We start from the raw sequence: 12,876 nt of genomic DNA on the forward strand, positions 1-12,876 counted from the left end.
CAGTTTGTCGCCTTTCTGTGACTATCTACTTCTTTTGCTTACATACAAGAGACACATCATAGGAATGAACATCTGTATATGTGGTGGGGCAGGTGTCTGGGTGCTGAGCGGGTATCAGTCGATGGATCTGCACGAGTATGCCTGCAAGCATTTAAATGTGAGTACCAGGGTCCATGTGTATAGGTCTGTGTGTATATGAATGCATATGAGTGCATTGTGTCCTGCATGGACATAGATGTTCAGATGAAGTCTCCTCCATCAGACTAAGCTCCTTAAAAGTAGGAATTGTTGTCTTTGCAATCCCCATGCTTTATCGGTTTACAGCCCCTCACAGGCACTTAATAAATATATGTTGATAGCATGTCCAAGCAGGTAACCAACGCAGTAGGTACTCACTGCATGTATGCACATTTGTGTCTGAAATGACAACTATAGGAGCGTACAAAGGAGTGTGCTTATGTACAGCTGCACCACTCCAGGATATCTCAGACATCTTTGTCTCAACCCTGTTGCCTCCCCTGTGAAAAGGGAGAACAACAGGTGGCCAAGGTCTGGCACAAAGGTGAGATCCCAGGACTTAGTAGATTTTCTTCAGGGAGAACTTCCAGGCCCAAGCCCAACTTCCCCAACAATGCCTCCAAGGGGCCGAGCAACAGAAACTTTCTTCTCTTCAGGAAAGGGAAGCCAGGTAAAGACCAGGCTCTTATCGCAGATGTCTAGGCAAAGGGATTCACTCCTCTCCAAACAAGAAGCATGAGAGGGTCACTAACTGGCAGGGAAAAGTGGGTGCAGGAAAAGACGCCAGAGATTAGAAATCCTAATTACCAATTCTTTCTGACTCCCTTGACATCTAAGACATATTAAACATTCACGTAAGCTTATTTCTGCCTTTGTATCCCTATTGTCCCACACAGTGCCTGGCACAGAAAGGCTCTTAATACATGTTTGTTTTACTGCACTCCTGAAACAACTACATGGCACAAAGTACCAGGCCTAGAGTCGGTAAGATCTGAATTCAAATACCGACTCAGATAATTGGTCAAGTCATTTAATTCCTGCTTGCCTTAGTTTCCTCATCTGTAAAATGTGATGGGGAAGGAAATAGCAAACCACTCCAGTATCCTTCCCAAGAAAACCCCAAATGGTCTCACGATGAATCAGACACAATTAAAACAATTAAACAACAAATTGCTGTATGGCTATATCACATGTAACTGGGAACCCAGAAAATTCCTTACTTGTGATTCTATAGTGTCCCTTCCCCTCTTGGGGTCTCAATTATTTCTGTTTAAAAAAAAAAAAAAAAAAGAGGCCTGAACTAGATAAATGAATACATGAATGAAAAAGCATTTATTTAATGTTTATTATGTGCCAAGCACTGTACTGGGTGCCAGGAATATAACCACAAAAGCAAGGACTGTTCCTGCCTTCAAGGAAACTACCCTCCAATATCAGGAGCACTACAGCACCAATATTAACAGCTAACACACATAAAACTCTTTCAGGTTTTCAAAGCACTTATCTAATCAGGATTTCACAACAATCCAGTAAGACAGATTACTGACGAGGACACAGAGAGCCAGGGTACATGACTTGCCCAGGATTACCCAGCTAGAGAATTTATGGACAGAATTCAATGTTTTCCTGTTTCCAACTCCTAAAGCCACCCACTGTGCCACCTTCAAGGGAGGGCCAAGGAGGGGCTCTTTGGTCCAAAAAGTCTCTGGCAAGATCCCTGGGTGTAAAGGATGAGCAGACACCCCTCATCAAAGGCAGAGCTGATATAATCATGATCCATGATTCCAGAACTGGAGAGCTAGAGCAGATGAAGAAAAAGGTATAAAGGAGGAGGTAAGGTTTGACTAAAAGACTAGGAGAGCTCCTAGGGTGGAAGTCCCCCCAAGACACACAAATGCTCTCTCTGATTATAGTCTGTTAACAATCTACTGACTCCAGTCTCTCTCTACTCACCACAGAATTTCAGAGTTTGAAGGTTACCTTAAAGCTAGAGATGGAGCTCAACCTTTCATTTTATACATGAGAGAAACCTATGCCCAAAGAAGTCAAATGGCTGATTTACCTACCAGTAAATGACAATATATCTGACTCAAGTACAGAATTCTTTTCCCTACTCCACATTTCCCATAAACCAACCTTTAAGGGTAGTGTTTCTAAGGTCTGCAGACTCCCAAAGAACTACAAGAAATTTTGTCAATGGAATAAGGGCAAGTTAATTATATTATCCTACAGAAATAATCCACAAACTCCAAACTGATCTCAATCAATGAAGTGACAAAATTTGGTGTGGGAGAAGAAAACCTAATTAATCTCTTTAATCTACTTCTTACATACACATGGTAAGCTCTAAAAACGATTTCCTTTCATGATAAAGAAGGTGTACTGTAAGATTTGCTGAAAAGCCTAGAACTAAAAATAATTTGGGAAGCCTTGCCTCAAAGTAACAGAACTTTAGAACTACAGCCTTGAGACAGGGAATAATATCCCCGAAGCCACACGGCAAGTACACAACCGAGCAGCTGGGATCAGTGACTCCCTGAGCCCCTGACACCCAAGCCAGAAAGTTCTTTCTACCAAACCAGGCTGCACAGCATGATCCACAGGGGCAGTTAATTCTCAGAACTCTCCCCACCTGGGGCTGGGACAAAAGAGAGGAGAAACAGGGAAGGGAAAGGAAAGGGAGGAATGTTTGGGGAAAGCCTCTTCTAGTAGTCATGGTAAGGATGAAGTTGTGATGAAGTATGATTAGAGGGAGACAAGGGGTAAAGAGAACTGTCCCAAGCCCAGAGAGAAAAAAATGGAAGGCGGCAGAAAAAGGACCAAGAGAAGAAAATGTGACTATCAAAGCCAGGAACTTTTCATCTCTAGATCAGAGGATCCAATCTCAGTGCCCAGAGCTACAACCACAAGTGATTAGTCCCTGAGCCCATCGCTAATCTCTTCCAAAACCACCTCCAACTTTCTGGGAGCCTACTCAAACACGGTCCCTCCTTAGATAGCCCTCATTCATCCCCTCCCCCATAAATACCCTCCACGTACATACATAGCTACGCACAGATGCAAATACAAAAAATCCTCTCACATACTTCCTCCAGCAAGGAGCATTTCCCCAAGATGCACCTCCTCATCACAACAAAGATACAAAATATCCTCCGACACGCATTTTAACACACAAACACCTCAGACCCAGATACATTCTCTCCCGCAACACACTAATTCAAAATCTCCAGACTTTCCCTCTCCCGGCTCCACAGCGAGGTAACACATTCCCAAACACTAAATTCTCTCTTCCACAAATGCACCCAGCAATACGGGTCTCCACACAAACTCTGACGAGAACACAGAGATACACCCCACACACATGTGCCAAATAAGCACCCACCTTCCCCATATATTCCCACTGATAGACACGCGACAAACAGGCTCTTAAGTCGCACACCTCCATTTGGCCCGCAGATAGCCCCCCTCGGCTCCCACCCACACAGATCCCCTTCACACCTCTCTGCTTGTGAAATGAGAACATTCACGTACAGCGGGAGGCCCCCGCTTCACCTAAACACCCGGCTGGAAGCAACAGGTCTCTCCTTCCTCCCCAGCTGCCCCAGGCGCCGGGACCCACAAGCACGGCTCCACGAGCATGCTCCGCCACCAGAAAGGCTGCTGCTTCCTGAGTAACCGAGAACCGTGTATTCCCGTTCTTTTGAAAACCTCCTTCCACACCCATGTGGGCACCAACACAGACCACGCTCACCCACCAGCCGGCGAGTTCCGATGGGCGGGGAGGTGCGCACCAACCCATGCCCTTAACGACCGGCCCGAGGCGGAGCCCCGATCCCCCGGCGGTCTCCCCAGGCTGTGCTCCGGGCGCCAAAACCCTCAGACACGCGACAGTGGGCACCCTCTCCCAGAAAGGAGACGCTTCAAGCGCCATAATGATTATAACACGTCTCAGCTCTGTCCACGGGAGATCGTGCCACCTCGGAGCTGGAACGGACCCGAAGGGCCACAGAGCACGAGCCAGCCTCTCCGGGAAGCCCTCCAGTGATGGGGAACTCACTACCCACCGGCGGAGGGAGCCTAGGCCACAGTACACCAGCTCTGGACGTTACAAGTTCTCCAAATATCGGGTCCAAAGCTGCCTCTCGGCAACTTCCACATGTTCTCCAGCACAACCCGGAGCACAATGACACCCACATGTGTGTATGTGCACACGCACGCGCGCGCACACACACACTCTCACACACCCGGTACAGGAAGCTTCCCCAAAACAAAGAAGCCATCCCCAGCCTTCCCCACCCCACCCCACCCCCCTTCAGGGGACCAAAAGCCCTAAGCCGGGCCTGCAGAAAGGCGTTTTTCACCAGCCACCCAAATGTGCCCCAGGCCTGGGGTGCCCCGGCGCAATTTCCTCCCCATGTGCTCCCGCGGGGTTCAAAGGCAGCTGGGGGAGAGGACGGGGAAGGGGGCTCACCTCTGAGTCACCGCCGGGGCCGGCCGGGGGAAGGGAGAGAAGCGGAGCTAAGCGGAGCTGAGCAGAGGGGAGCGATCAAAGCTCCGGGGAGGAGGGGGGTGCGGGGGGGGGGGGGAGGCCGAGCCGCGCTGCGCAGCGATGCGCCGCTCTGGGCTGAGCCGGGCTGAGCTGGGCTGGGCAGCGCTGCGCTGCGCCGCGGCGCGCCGCGCCGGCCCGGGCTAGGCTAGGCTGTGTGGGGCTGCACGGTGAGAGTGTGACCTTAATACGGCCGCCGGGAACCAGTCTGGGGCTGCCCTGCTGGGCACATGACGCTGACAAGCGAGCGAGCGAACGAGCGAGCGAACACACACACCACACACACTCACCTCTCCAGCTCACGGGGCCCCTTAGGCATTTCCCAGGCCGGCCTGGTGGGGAGGGGCCAACGGGGCCAGGATCAGGGAAGGGGGAGGGCCCTGGAAGGCAGGGAACTGGGCTGGGGCCAAAGCAGAGCTGGGACTGGGGGCGGGGAGCTAGAGAGGAGAGCCGCGTAAAGAGGGAGAGGAGGGGGGAAGAGAGGAGGAGGGGTGGGGAAGGAGAATGAGTGAAGAGGAGAAAGACAAGAGATGAGTAAAGGCAGAAAAAGAGTGAGGGGGGGAAGGAAGGAAGGAAGGAAGGAAGGAAGGAAGGAAGGAAGGAAGGAAGGAAGGAAGGAAGGAAGGAAGGAAGGAAGGAAGGAAGGAAGGAAGGAAGGAAGGAAGGAAGGAAGGAAGGAAGGAAGGAAGGAAGGAAGGAAGGAAGGAAGGAAGGAAGGAAGGAAGGAAGGAAGGAAGGAAGGAAGGAAGGAAGGAAGGAAGGAAGGAAGGAAGGAAGGAAGGAAGGAAGGAAGGAAGGAAGGAAGGAAGGAAGGAAGGAAGGAAAAAAAGAGGAAGGAAGGAAGGAAAGAAAGAAAAAAGAAAGAAAGAAAGAAAGAAAGAGGAATTAAGAAAGAAAGGAAGAAAGAAAGAAAGAGGAAGGAAGGAAGGAAGGAAGAAAAGGAGGGAGGGAGGGAAGGAGGGAGGGAAGAAAGAAAGAAAGAAGGAAGAGAGGGAGGGAGGAAAGAAAGGAAGGAAAGAGAAAGGAAAGAAGAGATATTTGACCTGGAAAGGGCATATCCATAAGAAACATTCACTTTTTAATTGTACTTGAAGGCTCTCCCTTACATCAGCTCTGAACCGTAGAAGGCTTAATTATACTCATTTGGGGTCTTTTATTTCAAGGGGAAAGGGGCCTGAGAGACCAAACTGAGATTCCAACCCCTCATTTTACAGATAAATGAGCCTAACCCTCAGAGAAAGGAAATGGGTTGGCAAAAGTTTACAAAGAACCTCCATATCACAACTCAGTGGAGTTGTTAGTTTGAAGTCAACCCTTCTTCCGTTATCAAACCTTAGGTATGAGGAGAAAAAAGGAAGAGAAGAAATGAGGCTGCAAGCTGAACAAGAAAGAGAAAGAAGTGGGGTGAGGGAAGAATAGAAAGAGGTCATGATGGGGTTGATGGGAACAAATGAGGGGGAAATGGGGGTGGAGAACTCCCAGACAGATCAAAAGCTTAATAAGGCTGCTCCTCCTTTCAGAGAGTGTGTGTGTGTGTGTGTGTGTGTGTGTGAAAGAGAGAGACAGACAGACAAACAGAAAGAGACATGACTAAGTCAAGGGATTCTCTTCCAATACACTACAGAGTGAAGACTATGTTTCAGAGACTGGGCCTAGCCCCCAGAATGTTTCTGACTAGAATGTTCTGGGGATTAGTTATCTAGAGAACCTCAATACTGCTAACTTTAAAGGATGGTTCAGCTTTTTTTTTTCCAGGCTTAAGGCTCCAGAAAATCAGGGTTCCAGGTCTGCTCCATCTCTTCCAGACTTATTGAGAGTACAAATATTGGTACAGTTTTGCACATCCTATTATTTCTGAAAAGTTTTAGAAAATCTGCAGACTAAGGCCTTGATCTTCCTAGTTATCACAAGCACTATGCCTTCTATACCATATACCACTCAGGCTGCCATGGAGGATGGGGAACAGTGGGGAACAGGAAAGACTCCAGCTCCTATCTGAATGGTACTTGATACATTTTCAAAACTTTCCCCTACATTGTTTCATATTTTGTTACCAATACAACCTCATTCATTCACGCTATAGACATTTTGAAATGCCTACCATGTGCTTAATGCGGTGGGAGCTAGATACACAATTTAGATCAGATAGTATGAAAAACCAAATTTCAAGGAACTGACCATCTAGTAGAAGCATAAGATAAATACACATATGACTGTAATAAACAATATTATGTGTTGGAGAAGTATAAAATGAAGTAGTTCAGAAATTTAAGGGGAAAGCTATAAGCTTCAGTGTATGTAGTCTACAGGTCACTTCTCTGAGTCTCAGCTTCCTTATTTCTTATAATGGGTTAATAATCCAGTGCTGTTTCTTCCCTAAAAAAAACTTGGTGTAAAAGACAATAGGTAATGGTGGTATTAATAATGATAATAAATAGCAATAATAGCATAACAATAACTGGAATTATATGTGTATCTATAGCTCTTTAAGTGCTGTTAGATGTTACAGTTCATAAAGCATTAGGCTTAGAATTAGGAGGAACCAAGTTCAAATTCAGCATTTGACACTCACTAACTGCATGATCTTAAGCAAGTCATTTAACCTTGTTTGCCCTCAGTTTCCTCATCTGTGAAATTAGCTGAAGAGGGAATTGCAAATCATACTAGTATCTTTGCCAAGAAAACTCTATATGGATCAGTCAGTCATAACAGCAATGATTGAATAACAACATAGCTCTTTATAGTTGGCAAAAGAGTCTATGATTGTCACAGCAACCTGTAATGAGATAGAAATTATTGTTATCCCCAACTTACAGATGAGAAAAATCGGCTGAAAGGCTAAGGGGCTTGCCAAAATCACACAACTAAATAAACATCTGAGGAAGGATTTGAATTTAAGTTTTCTGGATCTAGCACTCTATACTATATAACAGGGGTTCTCAACTACAGCCCACGGGCCAAATGTCGCCAGCTGAGGTCATATATGCGGCCAGCCAGGTTATGGCAAATGGGCTGAGGGGCAGAGACAGAGTGTGAGGTTTTGTTTTTACTATAGTCCGGCCCTCCCACAGTCTGAGGGACAGTGAACTGGACCCCTATTTTAAAAGTTTGAGGACCCCTGCTAGATAACATCCCTATCCATTAGTCATTCAGTTTTTACTGGAAGACTTCTAGATACTGAGCAAGCTCTTACTTTTGGCCACCTCTACTGTTGGAAAATATTGCTTTTTGTTTTCTCCCATATCAATGAGAAAATCTGCCAGTTTTCAACTTTCACCTGCAGCACCAAGATCTGTCTTCTAGGGTCAAAAGGAATATTTAATCCTTCTTCCACATGTCAGCTCTTCAAACACAAGTCCTCCTCAGATATCTTGGCACAGAGGTGAGCTCAGGTTCCTAAAGACTATAGCCATTAGAACACAAACCCTAAATCTCTACCAGATATGAAACCTCCCTGTTTTCTCATCTGGAAAACTGGAATCGTACTTCTACTACCTAAACTGAAGAAAAACACTCTGGAAGTCTGCCAGAACAGAAATGGGAATAATTATCACCATCAAGCTAGAAAGGTATAGACTTGTCCACGGACTATAAGCACCAACCTAAATAAAGGTTAAAAGGTTGTTCACTAGGTGTTAAATGTTCTTGAACCCCAGAAGCTGCCCAGACAATGAAGGCCTGGGGCAAGTACCTACATCTACCAAACCACAGATGTTTGGGAGCAGTGAAGAAATGGGAAGAATCCAAGGCCTGGATACCTCTCCAGATGGGAACACCTTCCCCTGCCCCGTGACCCTCTCAAAATAGACCTTTAAGCCTATAAGTAAATTGAAACCTGAGGAGGGCTAAGCTCCGGAGCTTTGTTTATTCCCCTGCCCTCCCTTAGCTGTCTCCTCCTCCTTCCCAGCCAGCAGCACTCGTTGGGGCATTCACCCCCCTCCCCCCCCCCCCCCAAGACCGTTACTCTGAAAGGCACTTTCCTAGACTAAATAGCCATACCCCTGGCCTTTCCCTAAAAGGCTACCTATGGTGGGAAGGGCCCATCAGGCTGAGCAGACCCTTCTCCAGGAGAACTGGAGCTTCTCAGAAGTGCTGGGCATTCAGGTTATCTTCTCTTTTCTCTTCTAATATCCCCAACCCTCCCAACTCTTTTGCCCCACAAACCTCTCTCAACAGATATTCCTCGGGAATGAAGTACAAGTAAGAAACAAATAGTTCTCAATCTCCCAACTTGTTCTGGAAGGAAATTCAGGAGAAGATAAAAGCAGATTTGGAGCCTGCTGCCCCAGTCCCCAAAGAAAGGAAAGAAGGGAGGAGGGAAGGAGGGAAAGGAGGCAGAAATAAAAGAAAGAAGGATAGAGAAAGGGAAGGGAGGAAAAAAGGAAAGGAAGGAAGAAAGGAAGGAAGGAAGGAAGAAAGGAAGGAAGGAAGGAAGGAAGGAAGGAAGGAAGGAAGGAAGGAAGGAAGGAAGGAAGGAAGGAAGGAAGGAAGGAAGGAAGGAAGGAAGGAAGGAAGGAAGGAAGGAAAAAAGGGAAGGAAGGAAGGAGGAAGGAAGGAAGAGAAAGGAAGAAAGAGGGAATGGAGGAAGAGGGAAGAGAGGAAAAAAGGAGGGGAAACATACCCTTAGCTTTGATGACTCCTGATCCCATTACCCCTAGCTTTCTCACCTCTCATTCTAGCTCAGAACTTTAAGAAAACAGTTTGATCTTTCTTTCCTCCTATTCCAACAGAAATTTCAAGCAGTTTTTGTTTCCTCTAAAGCAGACAGGGGTTCTTAAATCTTTCACATGTGTGTCTTGGACCCCTTTGGTGTCTGTTGAAGCCTATAGACTCCTTCTAAGAACAATGTTTTTTAAAGTATATAATAAAACACATATAATGGCAAGAAAAACTAATTATATTGAAATAGTTACTTTAAAAAAAAATTTAAAACACACATTGAAAAACTCCAGGTTAAGAACTACTGCTTTGTTTGCTGTGGCGAAGAGAACAGAAGAGGACCATCAAGCTTCAAGCTCTCTTTCTGGTTAACCCTACAGAAAATCACTGAAGCTCCCAGTTGGCAAAGTCCTTTAGAGACATCTAGCCTGAGCCATACCCAAAAGGGGCTCCCCTTCTATAACAGACTTAATTTGTGGCTACCTAGCTTTCTCCTCCAGACCTCTAGTGAGGGGGAAACCATGACCTCCTTTGGTAAACTAGTCACTCTTTTAGCAAATTCCTCCTCAGAGTTGGGCTTAAATCTTCTGCTCAGAACAAAAATTCTACTTTTGGAATCCAAGGGCTTGGGCCTGAGTCCCCATTTGCTTATTCTCAACAGGATGACTATGGGCAAATAGATCACTTCATTAGGCCACAGTTTTCTCATCTGTAAAATGAAGAGCTGGTCTCTGAAGTCCCTTCTGGCCTTAAATCTATGAAGTTATCTGTGATCTCCCCTTCTACAACAGCCCTTCAAGTACTTAAAAACAGCTAGCCTTGAGACTGAACAGCCTTCATTCTGTCCATCACTCTTCTATAACATGATTTCAAGATCCTCAATACTCTCCAGTTAATTAATATCCTTCCTAAAATGTGATACCTAGAACTGAATAGGATATTGACCATGGCAGAATATGGTTTGAATATCACCTCTCTCTCATTTTGGACATTTAATGAAGTCAAAACACTTTTAAAGAAGCTGAAACTCTCACTAGCTCTCTTGGCTGCCATGTCAGTCAACTGATTCATATTAAGAATATGGTTCACTAAGATCCCCAAGTTTCTTACAGATAAACTGTCCTCTCCATAGGCCTGACTTATTTTGCTTTCAGGATGTTGATTATCTGAATCTCAGTGTATTCCAGTTATTAATGTTAGAGCAATCAAGACCTCAAATGATCCAGCCAAATCCCCTCATTTAACTGAACTGAGTCTCAGAAAAAGAGAAGTGACTGCTCTAGGAACACAAAATCACTACTAACAGACTAGTATTCAGATCCCCAGATCAGTAGATTCAGGTGAGGGAAGATGAAGAAGAGAACGGGGAGGAGGAAGGAAAGGGAGAGAGAGATGAAGAGGAGGAAGAAAAGGAGGAGGGAAAGAGGGAGATGAGAAAGAAGAGAAGGGAAAAAAAGGAAGAGGAAGAGGAAAGAGGAGGAAGAAAAGGAAGAGGAGGAAGAAGAAGAGGAAGAGGAGGAGGAAAAAGAGGAGAAGTAATACTGTAACTGGAACTAGAACTTCCACTCATTGCTCTGGCTAGGGAGTCAGGGTTTTCTGGAAGAAGTAGAAATCTAAGTGGGGCCAGGAAAGATCTATGGTGGAGTAGGAAAAAAAAAAAAAAAAAACATTCCAAACTGAAAGGGAGACTGAAGATGATGGAGAGATAATTGAGATAGCTTAAAGAAAGATGCCAAATCAAAGATAAACCTGACAATTGAGAAGAATCTCAAAAGGCAAAGAAAACAAAGTAATCCCAATAATGGTTCCCAGGGGGGAGGTAATGATACCCTGGAAAGCTATGAGTGAAGTTAAAGGCAGGGTCCTTCACATGACCCACTAGGAAGCTACATTGAATGGTGAAGACTGGGTACCCAAACAGATCTTAATTACTTAAATAAATAATATCTTCCACCTTACTGTTCCCCATCTCTAGGTAGAATACAGAAGGGAGAAGAAAATTTGATTTCTTCCATTGTTATTTCCCGTGACTTCAAAAATCAAAATTTACTCCAGTCCCCAGATCATCCCCCATTCCCTAGTTCAGAAGGATCAATCCTTTCTTTCTTGTCTTTCAAGATCCAACTCTGGAGCTGCCTCCTAATTGAAGCCTTCCCTGCCAGATAACACAAAAGGCAGTAATATACAAGGTGACACTATTGCAGCTTGCAGCTTCAATAGCCCAAAATTTCACTAAGACTTGGGGACCATCCCACTTAGGAGATAATGTGCTGGACTTGGAATTGGGAAGGCCTGGGTTCAAATGCTGTGTCTGACATTTATACTTACACTGACACTTTAGACAAATCACTTAATTACTCTGGGACTCCATTTCCTCATCTCTAAACTGGATAGAGGAAGTAGGTGCTTCTGAACTCCCTTTGAGTTCTGAAATCTATGATCCCAAGATGTGAGAGACCGCTCCTTTTTCTGATTTCTCAGATTTTACCTGGTTCATATATTGTCCTCAGGGTTCCTAGTTGCTTTCCAAAGTCAGTTCAAGTACTACTCACAACATGAGCCTTTTTCTGATCTTCCTAGTTAACTAGTGCTATTTCCCTCTCATCACTGACTAAGCCATGACATTGCCTTATAAATCTACCTTGTCTTTATTTTGTTTTTGCTTATATGTGTATGGCACTCCCCCACCCCTCAGCTCTCTGAGAAGCCTCTGGAGGGCTTTACATGATTGCTTTTGAGTCTTTGTCTTGGAATCCCCAGAGCCTAATAGACATGACTTAATAAATTCTTGTGAACTGATTTGTATCATACTCATTTGTGTAAATGACTTAGACTCCTATCACAGTGCAAATTTCTTAAGGACAGAGAAAGTATCTTACCTTAGATTATAAGCAAACAAGAGATGGTGCTTAATATCTGTCTGCTGAACTGAAAGTGAGAACTTTATCAGTTTTCATCTTTTTATACCCAGTAATTTGCAAGTTCCTAATAATTGCTATTCAGTTGCAGTGATTTGAATTACAGTCCTTATGGAAAAAAAGGAGTAAATACCTAATTTGATCAAGAACAACAAGGTACTCAACCTTGAACAAAATAATACCAGCTAGTGGATAAGTGGACAAACACCATCCACAAACCTCAATGAGGGCAAACATTTTAGGGGGAGAAGGGATTCCTCACTTCCTTTTTTTTTTTTTTTTTTTGTACAAGGTTACTAAACTTATAGATAATAAAAAAAAAATAATGTGGATCTAACACAACTGGATTTCATAAGGCAGCTGACAAAATTTCTGAGCATTTATAGCCTTGTGAAGATGTGGAGATATTTGACAGCACAGTTAGCAGGTTTCTAAAACCATTTACATAAATGGACTTAAAGAGTAGGATTAATGGAGCATTGAAGTACCAACAGGTCTTGTCCCTCCTTCTATTCTGTCCAAAATTATAAGATCAGGGGCAGTTAGGTGGTGTAGTAATGAGAGCACCAATCCTGAAGTCAGGAGGACCCAAGTTCAATTCTGGTCTCAGATATTTAACACTTCCTGGCTGTATGACCCTGGACAAGTCACTTAACCCCAATTGCCTCAGCAAAAAAATAAATAAGTGAATAAATAAATTTTAAAAAATTATAAGATCACAGAAGCTTGGAACTG

General features: G+C 44.7%; 1 protein-coding gene across 12 annotated transcripts in view; it reads right to left on the reverse strand.

The window, feature by feature from the left end:
• PTP4A3 (protein tyrosine phosphatase 4A3) overlaps nucleotides 1–12,876 on the reverse strand; it is a 213,327-nt gene that overhangs the window by 26,082 nt on the left and 174,369 nt on the right. The window contains exon 1 of one of the 12 annotated variants that reach the window (XM_074264632.1): nucleotides 4,855–4,991. The exons of 7 other annotated variants lie outside the window; for them this stretch is intronic. The gene's annotated coding sequence lies outside the window, so the exon portion shown is untranslated. Of the gene's footprint in view, nucleotides 1–4,082; nucleotides 4,223–4,489; nucleotides 4,992–12,876 lie in introns of those variants that run through there. 4 more of the 12 variants (XM_074264611.1, XM_074264652.1, XM_074264627.1 and 1 more) reach the window with 4 other exon arrangements.

The sequence above is a fragment of the Sminthopsis crassicaudata genome, chromosome 1 (assembly GCF_048593235.1).
Source record: "Sminthopsis crassicaudata isolate SCR6 chromosome 1, ASM4859323v1, whole genome shotgun sequence".
NCBI lineage: Eukaryota > Metazoa > Chordata > Mammalia > Dasyuromorphia > Dasyuridae > Sminthopsis > Sminthopsis crassicaudata.